The sequence below is a fragment of the Saccopteryx leptura genome, chromosome 2 (assembly GCF_036850995.1).
Source record: "Saccopteryx leptura isolate mSacLep1 chromosome 2, mSacLep1_pri_phased_curated, whole genome shotgun sequence".
In the NCBI taxonomy this organism is placed as follows: Eukaryota; Metazoa; Chordata; class Mammalia; order Chiroptera; family Emballonuridae; genus Saccopteryx; species Saccopteryx leptura.
The window spans coordinates 41,355,488-41,370,417 of record NC_089504.1 but is presented as its reverse complement, the minus strand read 5'-3'; the positions used below and the strand labels follow the sequence as shown (position 1 = coordinate 41,370,417).

At 39.4% G+C, this 14,930-nt stretch overlaps 1 pseudogene; it reads right to left on the bottom strand.

Annotated features, from left to right (window-relative positions):
- Positions 1-285: 285 nt before the first annotated feature.
- LOC136391300 (keratin, type I cytoskeletal 18 pseudogene) lies at positions 286-1,562 on the bottom strand (annotated as a pseudogene).
- Positions 1,563-14,930: the final 13,368 nt, after the last annotated feature.

The window sequence follows — 14,930 nt, the reverse complement described above, 5'->3', positions numbered from 1 at the left end:
GTGATGACCCAGTGATGGCAGCTTCACAGAAGGAAGATGCGTCCAGTCTACAGATGTGAAGCAGAGTGAAAAGTTGAGAGAATCCTATGAGAAAATGGCTACCAAGGTTTAGTATGGCTGGGAAAGAATAGAATAATAATAAAGGCAGGTATTAAAGTTTCAGGTACTGGGTGAAGTTTGGGTTTGGTTCCTATCTTCTTTGTTTTCTTTTTTTTTAATGTTCAATGGTCGCTGAACTTTTTATTGGCTTCCTGCTCCCCCAAGAGATGCCCCACTTCTGCTGCCTTAACAACTTAGAACTTTGGTGTTGACCTCAGATACCACTTTGCCATCTATAATCCTGCAGATGTTGCTCTTGAGGATGAACTGTATAGAGTGGCTATCGTCCAGGGTGTCACCAAGATCCAAGTCTTGCCCTTCTTCCAGCAGGCGACAGTAGGTGGCAATCTCAGCCTTCAGCTTGACCTTGATGTTCAAGAGGGCCTTGTTTTCCTGGGCCTGGCACTGCCCCTCTGCCTAGGTCTGGGCCAGCTCTGACTCCAGATGCAGCAGGATCCCGTTGAGCCGCTCCATCTGCATGGCATATCGTGTCTCCACCTCCCTCAGCCTGTTCTCCAAGTTAGCCTTCAGATTTCTTATGAAGTCCAGGTCAGTCTCCAAAGACTGGACTGTACATCTCAGCTCCGTGAGTGTCATCTCAGCAGTCCTATCTCAGAGGTCTGCAAGGTGACCTTCGTGGTGCTTGCCTCAATCTTCTGGCCCCAGTACTTGTCTAGATCCTCTCGGTTCTTCTGAGCCAACTCATTATACTGGGCCTGCAGGTCGCTGTTATCTTACTGAGATCCTGTGATTTGGGGCATCTAACTCCATGGTCAACTTAGAGATGGCAGTCTGGTTTTATAGACCACTTACTTCCTCCTCGTGGTTCTTTTTCATAAAGAGCAGCTCCTCCTTGAGAGCCTTGATCCCTGTCTCCACCTGCAGTTGAGTAATGTTGGTGTCATCAATGACCTTTCAGAACCCACTAATGTCACTTTCCACAGACTGGCACATGGCCAGCCCTGTGTCATTCTTGACTCTGCAGTCATCGACAGCAAGATGGGCACGATCTGCAAAATTATGCTGGCATTGTTCAGAGAACTTGCAAAAGTCTTAGTCCTTAGGACCCTGATGGTCTTAAAATAATGTCCCCAGTCTCTGACCTAGGGTCCCTTCCTCTCTGAGTGCTAGCAGATTTTGCTTTCCTGTCTCCAATTATCAGGCTTCAGGCTTTTCACCCTCTAGCTAAGAGGTCAGGCAGTCGTTCAAACATTGCATAGTCTCCTTCTCATTCCGGATACCCCCATGCCCACCAGTCCTCCAGCTATCCCCACAACCAGGGCTCTGGACCCCCAAGCACCCTGCATGCTGGCAGAGTGAGATGTCAAGTTCTGCAGCCCCAACGTACGGCATCTGTCTAGACACTGGTTGTTCTGCTGGCCAGACAGGCCTGTTGGCTGGGTGACTGCATGGAGCCCAGGATCCGGTGGTTTGTGGAGAGTAAGAGGGGTGCTGAAGTTCATGTTGTTCAGGGACGAAGGTGACAAGCCCAAACTTGTGTTCAAGCATCAGTGAGTTCCAGGTCTGCAACTCTCATCTTCTCTGCTTTTTAAAAGAAACATCTTTCACCCCTAAAATTTTGCGTAGGAAGTCAACATGGTGGCCTTTGGCTAGGATCTTTTGGGGAATTAAATATATATATATATATATATATGGCTTATTTTTAAAAGAATTTTTACTATGAAATATAGCATAAATAGAGAACATATAAATGTATATGTATATGTATATGTATATGTATATGTACATGTGTATGTATATGTATATGTACTCGTTAATAAGAACTATTGAACTCTCATAAATCTACTGCTAATATATTGGGTCAGGACCAAAGGTCAAATCCAGCCAGCTGCTTGATTATGTAAATAAAGTTTTATTGGAACACAGACATGGCCATTTTTTACAAAATATCAATGCTGCTTTCATGTTACAGTGGTAAAGTTGAGTATTTGCAACAGAGACCATATGGCGTATAAAGTAAAAAAAAAAAAAAAAAGGTACTTCCTAGCCGAGTATAGAAAACATTTGCTGATGCCTGCCTTAGTCACCTCTCCTGGTTCTACCCCCTCCTGCACCTCCAGGAAACAACTGCTCCTCAATTCTCTTATAGTGTTTATTTTGAGAAATAATTTAATTTCACTTTTTAAAAAATCTAATATAATAAAATCATGGGGATAAATTTTTTGTCAATATGTTTCCTTCTCTTATTCTTGTTTGTGAGGTTCATCTATATATATGTGTGTCTCAGGTTCCTTAATTTTTATTTTTGTATGATAGTCTATTGTATGAGTATATCTCAATTAATTTATCAAATCTGTTGTTGATGAGCATTTGTATTGTTTCCAGTTTTTATTATTTTAAATAAAGCTACTGTTGAACATACTTAGTAAGACTACACACACACTGCCTGACCAGGCGGTGGCACAGTGGATAGAGCATTGGACTGGGATGTGGAGGACCCAGGTTTGACACCCTGAGGTTGCCAGCTTGAGCGTGGGCTCATCAGGTTTGAGCAAGGCTCAGCAGCTTGAGCCCAAGGTCGCTGGCTCGAGCAAGGGGTCACTCGGTCTGTTGTAGACCCTTGGTCAAGGCACATATGAGAAATCAATGAACAACTAAGGAACCGCAACAAAGAATTTATGTTTCTCATCTCTCTCCCTTCCTGTCTGTCTGTCCCTATCTGTCCCTCTCTCTGACTCTCTCTGTCTCTGCCACAAAAAAAAAAAAAGACTACACACACACTTATTGAAATTGTTGAGTCATAGGCACATATACATTCCTCATATGTACATATAGAACCATAAGATATGTGAATATTTATATACACATACCCTTTTTGACAACTGTATTTGTACTTTTTTCAAAGTTGTTGAACCCAATTATACCCCCACCTGTGCTTTACAGGAAGAGTTCTTGTTGTTCCCTGTCCTCCTCAACACTTGGTATTGTCTGACTTCTTAAATGTTTTCTAATCTGGGGTGTGAGAAGTGATACCTCATTAGACTTTAATGTTTATTTTCCTTAGTAATGATATCAGACAATTTTGTTTATTTATAGACCATTTGTGTTTCCTCTTTTTCAAAATTGCCTATATATGTTTTTCTCCATCTTTCTGTTTTCTCCTGTTCATTCACATAAATGCATTATATAAATATATTCTGGGTATTAGGTTTTTGCCAGTTGTATTTGTAATGTATGCCTTCTCCCAGTTTTTTTTTACTTTACTTCTCTTGTAATTTTCTTATGATTATTTTTTAATTAACAGATTCTTAAAATATAGTTTTTCTAATAATATATCAATCTTTTCCTTATGGCTTATGACATTTGCATTTTGTTTAAGAAATAATTCATTTTCTTTATATTGTTTTAGTTTTTTTTAATATTATCATGGTTTGCCTTTCAAAATTAGACTTTACAATACCAACAGTTGAGTTTTGTGTATACTTTGAGGATGAGTCCAATTTAATTTTTCTACCTCAATTGAACCAATTTATTAATATGATTTATTGAATGGCCCTGGCCGGTTGGCTCAGCGGTAGAGCGTCGGCCTGGCGTGCGGGGGACCCAGGTTCGATTCCCAGCCAGGGCACATAGGAGAAGCGCCCATTTGCTTCTCCACCCCCCCCCTTCCTCTCTGTCTCTCTCTTCCCCTCCCACAGCCAAGGCTCCATTGGAGCAAAGATGGCCTGGGCGCTGGTGATGGCTCCTTGGCCTCTGCCCCAGGCGCTAGAGTGGCTCTGGTCGTGACAGAGCGACGCCCCGGAGGGGCAGAGCTTTGCCCATGGTGGGCGTGCTGGGTGGATCCCGGTCGGGCGCATGCAGGAGTCTGTCTGACTGTCTCTCCCCGTTTCCAGCTTCAGAAAGATGCAAAAAAAAAAAAAAGAAATATATATATATATATATATTATTTATTGAAAAACTCATCTTTTCCCTCACTGAACTGTAATGCTCTCATAAATCAAAATTTTCATTATGCAAGTTTTTTCTCTAATGATACCCCACTGTTTTACTTCTATAATTGTACAGTAATTAGGCAAATAGTCTCCTCCCTCCCAGTTTCATTTAGAGGTGTTTTGAATGTTTTTGTAAAATACATTGGGTGCTTCCATATGTATTTTACAATTAACTTGTCATGGAACAAAAAAAAGCTTAGAATTTTATTGACTCATTAATCAATTTGGGAAATTTGTTATCTTTTCTTATCTTCCAATCTATAAATATAACATTATTATTGATTTATTTTATGGCTTCTTTCAATAAAATTATGATCATTTCCATAAAGGCTTATTATTTATAAGAGTTTATTTATAGATTCTATTCTATTAGATTTTCTTTCTTTCTTTTTTTTTTTTTTTTTACAGAGTCAAAGAGAAAGTCGGAGAGAGGGTCAGATAGGGACAGACAGACAGGAATGAAGAGAGATGAGAAGCATCAATCGTCAGTTTTTTGTTGCAACACCTTAGTTGTTCATTGATTGCTTTCTCATATGTGCCTTGACCGAGTAACCCCTTGCTCGAGCCAGCGACCTTGGGTCCAAGCTAGTGAGCTTTTTTTTTTTTTCTCAAACTAGATAAGCCTGCACTCAAACTGGTGAGCTCGGGGTCTCGAACCTGGGTCCTCCGCATCCCAGTCCAATGACACTCTATCCACTGCGCACCGCCCAGTCAAGCTAGATTCTATTGGATTTTCATGTCCTATGCTAACAATGAAAGTTTTAGTTTTTTTTTTATGATCTTTATAGATTGTGTTTCATTCTTTTGCCTTGCTATACTCTTTTAAAAATCTTCAGTATTTGCAATAATTTGAACTTTGGTTTTTTTTTAATTTTGCTTCAACCTTTCTGAATTGAGTATATTTGTTGTAATTGTTTTGCAGATAACTTTATTAGGTTAAGAAATCTGCATCTAGGTCTAGTTTAAGAAATGTTGTTATAAATAAATGATAAACTTAATCGGTTTTACTCTATTACATCTTCATTGAGATGATCATATGCTTTTTTTAATTTGTTAAAGGGATTTATCATTTTGGTTAGTATCTTTTAAACAGGTTTATTGAGGTTTTATGTAGAAAAAAATTACATACAAAAATTCATCTTTTTAAAGTATATAATTCAGTGAGTTTTGATTAGATGTATAAAAGCAATATGTCAAACAGAATTTATAACTTCTTGATCACCACAGTTTTCTTGTGCCCTTTTGCAACCAATAAACACCCTCCCCCAGCCCCAGTAAACCACTGATCTTTCTTTCACTATAACTTTTTCTTTACTTTGATTATTATTTGAATGGTAAGCCAACCCTAGGATTAACTTTATTAATATTATTTACTAAAAAGCCCATCCTTTCCCTCCTTGAATTCTGTCATAATGCTAACTTTATCACAAATCAGATTTTCATATATGCATATATTTTGTGGATTAACTTGGTCATGGTATCTTTTATAAATATTAATAGATTTAGTATTATTGGCCTATACTAGGTTTTCTTGTACTGTCCTTGCCTTGGTGGTATCAACATTATATAGTGCTCATAAAATGAGTTGGGGGAAGTGTTCCCTTTCTATAGGAATAATTTATGTATTATTAGAATTATTTGTTCCTTGAATGCTTGGCTAATTTTATTGAAAAAACGATTTAATCTTAGTGGTTTTTGAAGGAAGATTTTAAAATACTTATTTTAGTCTTTAAATAGTCATCCTGTTTCTTTCTTTTCTTTTTTTTTTTTTTTTTCATTTTTCTGAAGCTGGAAACAGGGAGAGACAGTCAGACAGACTCCCGCATGCGCCTGACCGGGATCCACCCGGCACGCCCACCAGGGGGCGACCGCTCTGCCCACCAGGGGGCGATGCTCTGCCCATCCTGGGCGTCGCCATGTTGCGACCAGAGCCACTCTAGCGCCTGAGGCAGAGGCCACAGAGCCAGGCAGAGGCCACAGAGCCATCCCCAGCGCCCGGGCCATCTTTGCTCCAATGGAGCCTTGGCTGCGGGAGGGGAAGAGAGAGACAGAGAGGAAAGCGCGGCGGAGGGGTGGAGAAGCAAATGGGCGTTTCTCCTGTGTGCCCTGGCCGGGAATTGAAGTCATCCTGTTTCTGTTAAGTCCAGTTTACTTTTCTAGAAAAAGTTTAAATTTAAATTTTTGTATTTGCTACTTTAAAAGTGTTCTAATAACTCCTTATTACCTTTTTTAATGTTTTTTCTTTTAGAGCATTTCACAGCAAAATTGAGAGAAAAGTACAGAGAGGTCCCATATACCCCTCCCCACATATGCAGAGCCTCCCCCATCATTAACATCTTGCACCAGAGTGGAACATTTGTTACAATTGATGAGCCTACATCAACACACTATTATCATCCAAAGTCCATCATTACATGAGGGTTCACCCTTGATGTTGTGTATTCTGTGGGTTTGAACAAATGTATGACATGTACCCACCATGGTAGTATCACAGAGAGTAGTTTCAGTGCCCTAAAAATCTGTGCTCTGCCTATTCATCCTCCCTTTCCCTGCCCCTGGAAACCACTGATCTTTTATTGTCTCCGTGGTTTTATCTTTTCCAGATTGCCATTTAGTTGGAATCATTGAGTATGTAGCCTTTTCAGACTAACTTCTTTCACTTAGTAATATATATTTCAGGCTCCTCCATAATTTTTCTGTGGCTTGATAGCTAATTTCTTTTTAGCAGTGAATAATATTTTATTGTCTAGATGTCCTACTGTTTATTTGTCCATTCACCGGCTGAAGGACATCTTAGTTGTTGCCAAGTTTGGTGATCACAAATAAAACTGCTATAAACGTCTGTGTGTAGGTGTTTGTGTGAAAATAAATTTTTGACTTTTTGAGTAGATACGGAGGAGCATGATTACTGAATCATATGGAAAGAGTACGTTTAGTTTTGCAAGAAACGGCCTGTCTTCCAAAGTGGCTGTACAGTGCACTGTGCATTCCCACCAGCAATAAACGAGAGTTCCAGTTCCCTCATACGCTCACTAACATTTGGTGTTGTCTGAGTTCTGGGCTTTGGCCATTCTAATAGGTGAGTATTGGTATCTAATGGTTGTTTTAATTTGTATTTCTCTGATGACATATGATGTGAAGACTCTTTTCATATACTTATCTGCCATTTGTATATCTTAAGGTCTTTTGCTCATTTTTTAAATTGGATTGTTTTTTTTCTTATTGTTGGGTTTTAAGAGTTCTTTGTGTTTTTTAGAAACAGTTTTTGATCAAATATGTCTTTTACAAATGCTTCCTCCCAGTCTGTGGCTTGTTTTTTGATTTTCTTGACAGTGTTTTTCACATAGTGGAAATTTTTATTTTAATAAAGTCTAGCTTATCAGTTATATCTTCCATGGAGTAGGTCTTATTACTTTTTAAATTTCAAAAGAATATAAATTTATATTCTTCTTTCTATCATTTTCCCCACACATATTTTTGTTATTTATTTTTAACTGAATCCTCTGTGGTCAGAGATGAGATTTTGTATGACTTACATCCCTTTATTTATGTTGAGACTTGTTTTTTGGGCCACAATATGGACTATCTGCTATTGTTGAATGGTTGTTCTATAAATGTCAATAAGAACAAGTTAGTTGATAGTGTACAAGACTTCTATATCATTACTGATTTCCTATTCACTTGGTCCATTAATTAGTGAAAGAGATACTGACATCTCCAATTATAATTGTGGATTATCTATATCTACTTGCAGTTTTGGTTAGTGTTAACAAAATGTATATTTTTCCATCCATCTTCCTTTAATTAATGTATCTTTCTATTTATATAAGTAGATAATGTGTTAAATTGTATTGTATTATATATAATGCTATATTTTGTTTGTAGAATATATTTAGGTCTTGATATTTTATTCAATCTAGCAATTTTGGTTCTTCATTAGGGTATTTAGATAATTTATATTTCATGTGGTTATTAATATGGGTTAAATTAAAATCTATTTTGCTATTTGATTTCTATTTGTCCTATTTTTGTTCCCCTTTTTCTCATTTTTTGCCCTTTGTATTTTTTATTTCACTTTATCTTCTTTGTTGACTTATTATAACTTATTATAACTCTTTGTTTTGCTGTTCTAGTGGTTGCTTTCAGATTTATAGAGTGCATCTTTAACCACCACAGTTTACCGTTGATTTTATTATTATTATTATTATTATTATTATTATTATTATTATTTTGAGAGAGAGAGGCAGGGAGAGAGACAGGAACATTGAGCTACTCCTGTATGTGTCCTGACAGCGGAATCAAACCGGGAACACAGTTTACTATTTCGTGATAGTATAGTACTTTACATAAAGTAGAAAACTCTACCATAGTGTACCTCCACTTCTCCCCTCCCACAGCTATTGTCATACATTTTACTTCTACTAACTTCATAAACCCCACATGGTTTTACAATTAATTTTGTTTAAACAGTCAATGATATTTTAATGAAATTTAAATAATATGAAAAATATTATATACTAATCCACATAGCTACTATTTACGATGCTTTTTATTCTTGTAGATTTATATTTCTGTCTGGCATCATTGTCCTCTGACTGAAGGTGCTGGTAATACATCTTTTCAGTTTTTGTGTATTTAAAAATTATTGTCTTCATTTTAAAACATATTTGTTGACAGACCAGGTTGACAGGATTTCCCCCTCAGTACTGTAAAAACTGTTCTTCCACTGTCTCCTTCCTCACATTATTGTCAATGAAAAATCTTTCCAGAATCCGTTTTTATACATATTTGATGAGCTCCTATATTATGCTATACCTTGGTGTGGTTTGCTTTAGGCTTCTCTGGCTTTAGGTTCATTGAGTTTCTTGGATCTAGGGGTTTATGAGTTGTTATCTACTTGGAAAAGTTTTAGACATTATTTCTTCAAACTCTCCCCACCTCCTTTAGCAACTTCAATTATGTGATGATTGGGCCATTTGAGGTGCTTTCACACTTCACTAATGCAGTATGTTGTTTTTGTTTATTTTGTTTTGTCATTTTTTCCCCTTCAGGTAGTGGCTCTTGCTATGTTTCTGAGTCCACAAATCTTTTCTTTTGCAAAGCATAATATTTTAATTGATTTTTTCTCCTGATTATGGTTTACCTTTTCTTGCTTCTTTACATTTCTGGTAACTTTTGACTGGCTTGTAAGACATGGTGAATTTTACCATTTTTGGGTGCTGGATATTTTTCCAGCCTTCTTTTAAATATTCTTGATCATTTTTTTAGAGTACTGTTGAGTTACGTGAAAACAGTTTGATTCTTTTAGGACTTGATTTTAAGATTTGTTAGGAGAGACCAGAGCAGTGTTTAGTCTGGTACTAATTACCCCACTTCTGAATATCCTATCCAATGCTGGATGAATTATGATGTTTTCCTGTATGATGGTGGAAACAGGCATCACGACCAGCCTTGTGGGAGTACAAAGAGCTGTTCCTCCTGAGCCTTTCAGGAAGGTCTTTCCCCAAACGCACATTCACTGCTCACGACTCTGTTGGACACGTGAAGGGAAACACCGACATCTCTGCTGTCCTTCTCTCTGCACCGCCTTCTCTGCTGTGCCACCTAGGGAACTCCAGCCACTTGGTCTCTCTACCTTTCTAGCTTTGGCTCCTCAACCGGGCCTTTCCTCTGCTCTCCATCCTCATGCCGTGCACTGGAATTTCTTGCAAGGCAGAAATCCTAGGTCTTATCTGATTTTTACCTTGTTTCTCAGGGATTACTGCCTCATGTTTTAAAGTATTGAAAACCACTCATTTTCCTTAAGTCTGTTCTGCTTGACCTGGTAGCTTCACAGATGCAGAAAGCATGTGGAGAGACTCTCACCTCATCAACCCCAAGGCAGAACGGGCTCCTGGTGGACTGTGGTATCCGTGGGGAAGAAACTCAGCTGGCTCTTGTCTGACATCCTCAGGCTCTTCAACAGCCTGAGGGAACTTCCTGCAAAGCAAGAAAGTACAATATGATCATACAAATTAAATAGTATCACCCCTGAAGAAATAAAAAAACAGGAAAGGTTCACCTATGTTTCCAGCCATATTATTTTAAAGTAAAGTTGATTATCCTGTAGTAGTTATACTGAAAGAAAAAATATAATTTAACAGAAAGTTAACAGTTTCCCTTATTGCATATAGCCATAGGCACTAAGTGATATGTTTATTCTGTCAATAAAAGCATATAAACCTAACCAATCATGGCATATATATTTACATATGTAATTGATATTTAAGTATAGTTAATTGATAGTATATATAAGAATAGTTAACAGTATACAATATCATTGAATAGATATCATCATTGTCAACTATTTTTCTCACAAATTTATCACAATACTTCAACAATTTAAGAGATACAATTTTAAAGATAGTATTAAAAACCCCTAACAATTTATCTCTACAAGTATATATGCACATATATGAACACATATGTATGCATGTACAAATGTTCTGACTCGCTAGGAAATGAAAGAAGTGTTCCATTTTGTGTCATTTATGCAGTGCATGTGCATGTGGCTGCTCTGGATAAGGGAGGTGTTCAGTTCAGAAGAGGCCTCCTTGCCCTGGCCAGGTGTCTCCATGGGTGATAATGTCGTCTTGAAATGCCAAGGTTGCGGATTCAATCCCTGGCCAGGGCCCATAAGAGTCAACCAATGAATGCATAAATAAGTGAAATGGTAAATGGATCTCTCTCTCTCAAGTTAAAAGTTATTAAAAAAATAAAAAAATAAAGATATCTCTTCCATGCATCTTCCCTTCCTGACTCGCAGAACAAAATAAATTTCCTTTCTGAGTACCTTGCTTGCATCCCTAAAACAGATCTTTCCTCTTTCACCCTGTCACATATGAGACTCCATGGTGGACATGTTGCTCTCCTTTTCTAGAGTTATGTGAGGCTGAAGGACTCGTGTCTGGGTTCCCTGCCCCCACCTCTACATGGAGGCTGCTCAGTGGGTACGTCGATGTGTGTTTGAATGTTCCTCTCCAAGTAAACCCTCTTCTGGTCAATAAAAATCTGATTTTGCTTACAATTGATTTTCTTTTTCGATAGGATGTTTGTTAACACATCTCAATCTTTGGAGAATGAGGGATAAATGTGAAAATAGATATTTTCACTCCCTGTCTCTATTTATTTCAAGTTTTAACTTACTTTCAGGCAAGCTGTTTCCATGTATGACTTCCCCAGGGTGAGAGGCTAGCAGAGTGGGAGGAATGTCATTTTTCAGTCGACAGAAATAGAGGTAAGTCAATCTGGTGCCCACATGGTCTGTGGGTGCTGGCGGCCAGCCGGAGTTCAGGTCTCAATTAAGCAGATTAGGCCAAAGAAAGCACAAATGCAAACCCAGGCAAATTACCAAAAATTGCTGTTATTCCAGCATTCCAACACACTGGATTTCTGAATATAAACTGTCCCCCCAAACTATGACGGGTTAAGACTGAGGACAGCAAATTCTGTTGCCAGCTCCAAGTCTATCTGCTCGAATTTCAGAGACGCAGGCCCCCACGTGAGGCCTTCCTCCGCGTACCAGGCAGCGGGCCTCTGGGACTGCGTGCAGACACACGTGCACACTGCCGATTCATCATGTCAAAGGCAGCACTTGCTCTGCAAGCCTTGTTGGAATAACCACATCACACAATGGTTTCTTTCTAAATAAACAGATGAGAAGAGCTGGCTGATAAGGCTCTTATAGGATATTCCGGGCTGAATTCAATCAGCAGTCCCTGAATGCAGACAAACAGCCTTCTATGCTGGCTGTCCCGCATGGGGGACGATACCATCCATCCTGCACACAGGCCCCATAATTGCATCTCATTCCTGACTCCTGCAAAATAATGACCCTCTCCTCCCATGGTTTGCAGAACACATGGGGAGGAAATAGCAGATCTGAGCTAACTGGCCCAGGAATCCTAACCAGATGATGGAAAAATGTTTTGTCAAAGTAAGAGTTCTTTGAATTTTTAAGAGCCCTGTATAATCTAATAAACAGCCTTTTCAGGGTAGAGTCCACTATGGGTTCAGCACCACTATCTCCCAGTATTTCCATATCATTCTGCCAATTCTTTCATTTTGGGTTATCCAGAGAAGAATCCAAAATATAACATTCCTACTTAGTACTCCTCTTACTTCTCTTTTTGGCAAGAGTATAAAGGACTTTTTTCCCCTTAAGCAAAACAGTAAATGACACAGTTGAAGAAAAAAATGCCTTGTAAAACTGCATTGCGTTTTCAACTTTATTAAATAAACTCCCCCCAAAAAGTGACTTTAAGAAGTCTGTTAAACTGCTGTTGGTTTGTGAAGGTGTTGGCGGATCGTCTAGCTCCCTGAGTAGGTGGCCTCTTTGACTTGTTTTTATGTTGTTTGTTTTCAACTTTTGTCTACAAAAAGCAGTCACTTCCAACCAGGAAGTCTCTAAAAGCACCAGGACTCTTCAGAGGCTGATATTTTTGGCCAAGACCGTGCAGGAGGAAGACACTTCCCCAGGACCAGAGAAACACTACGGTGACTGGTTTTTCTGCTATCTGGAGAATATGGTCTGTAGGAGTGAAGGCCCAGTTTGCCCATTTTGGCAAATCTTTCCTCTTGACCTCCTGACCATTACCTACCCAGATGCCCATATTCTCTGCCAGGTCAAGCCTACTGAGGACAAAGCTCCATACTTCATGTTTACCTTCTCTTTATTTAAAATAAATGTCCTTTCCTTTATTGCAACTAGTTGAATGCAAGAAACTGCGTTGAGAATGACTGACACCATTCTGAAGGGTATCACTTCACGGGGCCCATTTGTACTTTAAGAATAAGGATGTTCTTTGAGTATTTCATTTTTTAGAGCACACCATATTCTGCCCTTTGATGTTATGCCTTAGACCCTAATTTCAGATTTGAAATCTATCATTTGGTATATATTATCACTATAATGTTGAGAAAGAAAACTTGGCCCTGGCTGGGTTGGCTCAGTGGATAGAGTGTTGGCCTGAAGTGCAGAATTCCTGGGTTTGATCCCCTGTCAGGGCACACATGAGAAGCGACCATCTGCTTCTCTTTACCTCCCTCTTCCTCTTCTCTTTCTCTTCCTGTCTTGCAGCCAGTGGCTTGATTGGTTTGAGCACCGGCCCCAGGTGCTGAGGGTAGCTCGGTTGATTCAAGCTTCGGCCCCAGATGGGGGTTGCCGGGTGGATTTCGGTTGAGGCGCATGCAGGAGTCTGTCTCTCTATCTGCCCTCTTCTCACTTAAAGAAAAAAGAAAAAAAGAAAAGAAAGAAATCTTTATTGATATTATTCTAAAGACTGTGATAGATAAAGAAGACCTTTTCAAACCCCTAGTCTTACCATATTGGAAACTGATTACTCAGATTGCTCTTTCATTATTTTTATATCAGGCCCTGGCTGGTTGGCTCAGTGGTAGATCATCAGCCCAGCGTGTGGATGTCCCAGGCTCAATTCCTGGCCAGGGCATACAGGAGAAATACTCATCTACTTCTCAACTCTTCCCTTTCTCCTTTCACTCTATCTCTTTCTTCCCCTCCCGCAGCCAAGGCGTCACTGGAGCAAAGTTGGCCCAGGCGCTGAAGATGGCTCCATGGCCTCTGCCTCAGGTGCTAGAATGGCTCTGGCTGCAACAGAGCAACCCCTCAGATGGGTAGAGCATCGCCCCCTAGTGGGCTTGCTGGGTGGATCTTGGTCAGGCGCATGTGGGAATCTGTCTCTCTGCCTCCCTGCTTCTCACTTCAGAAAAATATGCTCTGACCTGTGGTGGTGCAGTGGATAAAGCATTGACCTGGAAATGCTGAGGTCGCCAGTTCGAAACCCTGGGCTTGCCTGGTCAAGGCACATATGGGAGTTGATGCTTCCAGCTCCTCCCCCCTTCTCTCTCTCTGTCTCTCTCTCCTCTCTCTCCCTCTCTGTCTCTCTCCTCTCTAAAAATGAATAAATAAAATTAAAAAAAAGAAAAATATAAGAAAATAAATTTTTTTTTTTTTTATATCTAAACCAATACCAAGGGCTGAAACCCTGCCTGAGATGTGTTTGAAGAATGCAGAGATGTCTGATGTTGGAGGGAATGTTCTTTAGAGTAAAATGAACAAATGCTTAGTCAAAAGTTTCTACCTTTTGATCTAGCTGCAAAGTGTGTACAGAAGAAATACAAGAGGCAGCTGTTAGCATAGGAGGAGGCTTGCTGAAGATTGTATGGCTTATGAAGATACAGAACGACACAAGCCCAAAGTCAAGGTGGGGTAACGTAAGCACCTGAAAACTCATAAGCAATAGAGTTTTCCTGGTGGAAAGTCAGAGAGTGAGAAGGAGGCAGCAGTTACCAAACAGAAAAAAAAAAAGAATCTAAACATTTGAAGAGAGAATGTCAGTGTGCTCCAGGTGCCTGTGGTATAAACATTTCAGAGAAACCGCCAGCAGTTTGATGGAGTTCATGTCTGTCAGTAGCTGTGCTCTTCCATCTTTTCTGGAGAGCCAGCAAAACCCAGGGCAGGTCACCGTCCCAGTTGGACTCTGCCGGGGAGAGAAAGAGGAAAGATGGAACCAGGGAGAAGCAGTAATGCCTCCAGAAATAATTTTCAAGAACATTTTAGGATAATGGGATAGACATCTTCAGTGAGGACCAAAGATGGGAAACAAATAACACTAAGAAGAAAGATTTATATTCTAAGTTTAGGGTAGAAAAAAATTGACTTGGAATTCCCAACCTTGTTCCCCACTATTTCCCAAAAGACCACTTCCGGTGTTGTCTATTGCTATTGGGCAGATTCAAGTTTCCTGCAAAGTTGCTGATGAATCACATGCCATAATGTCTGTGCTCTTTAATTCCCAAGATAATTATTCCCCTCCAACA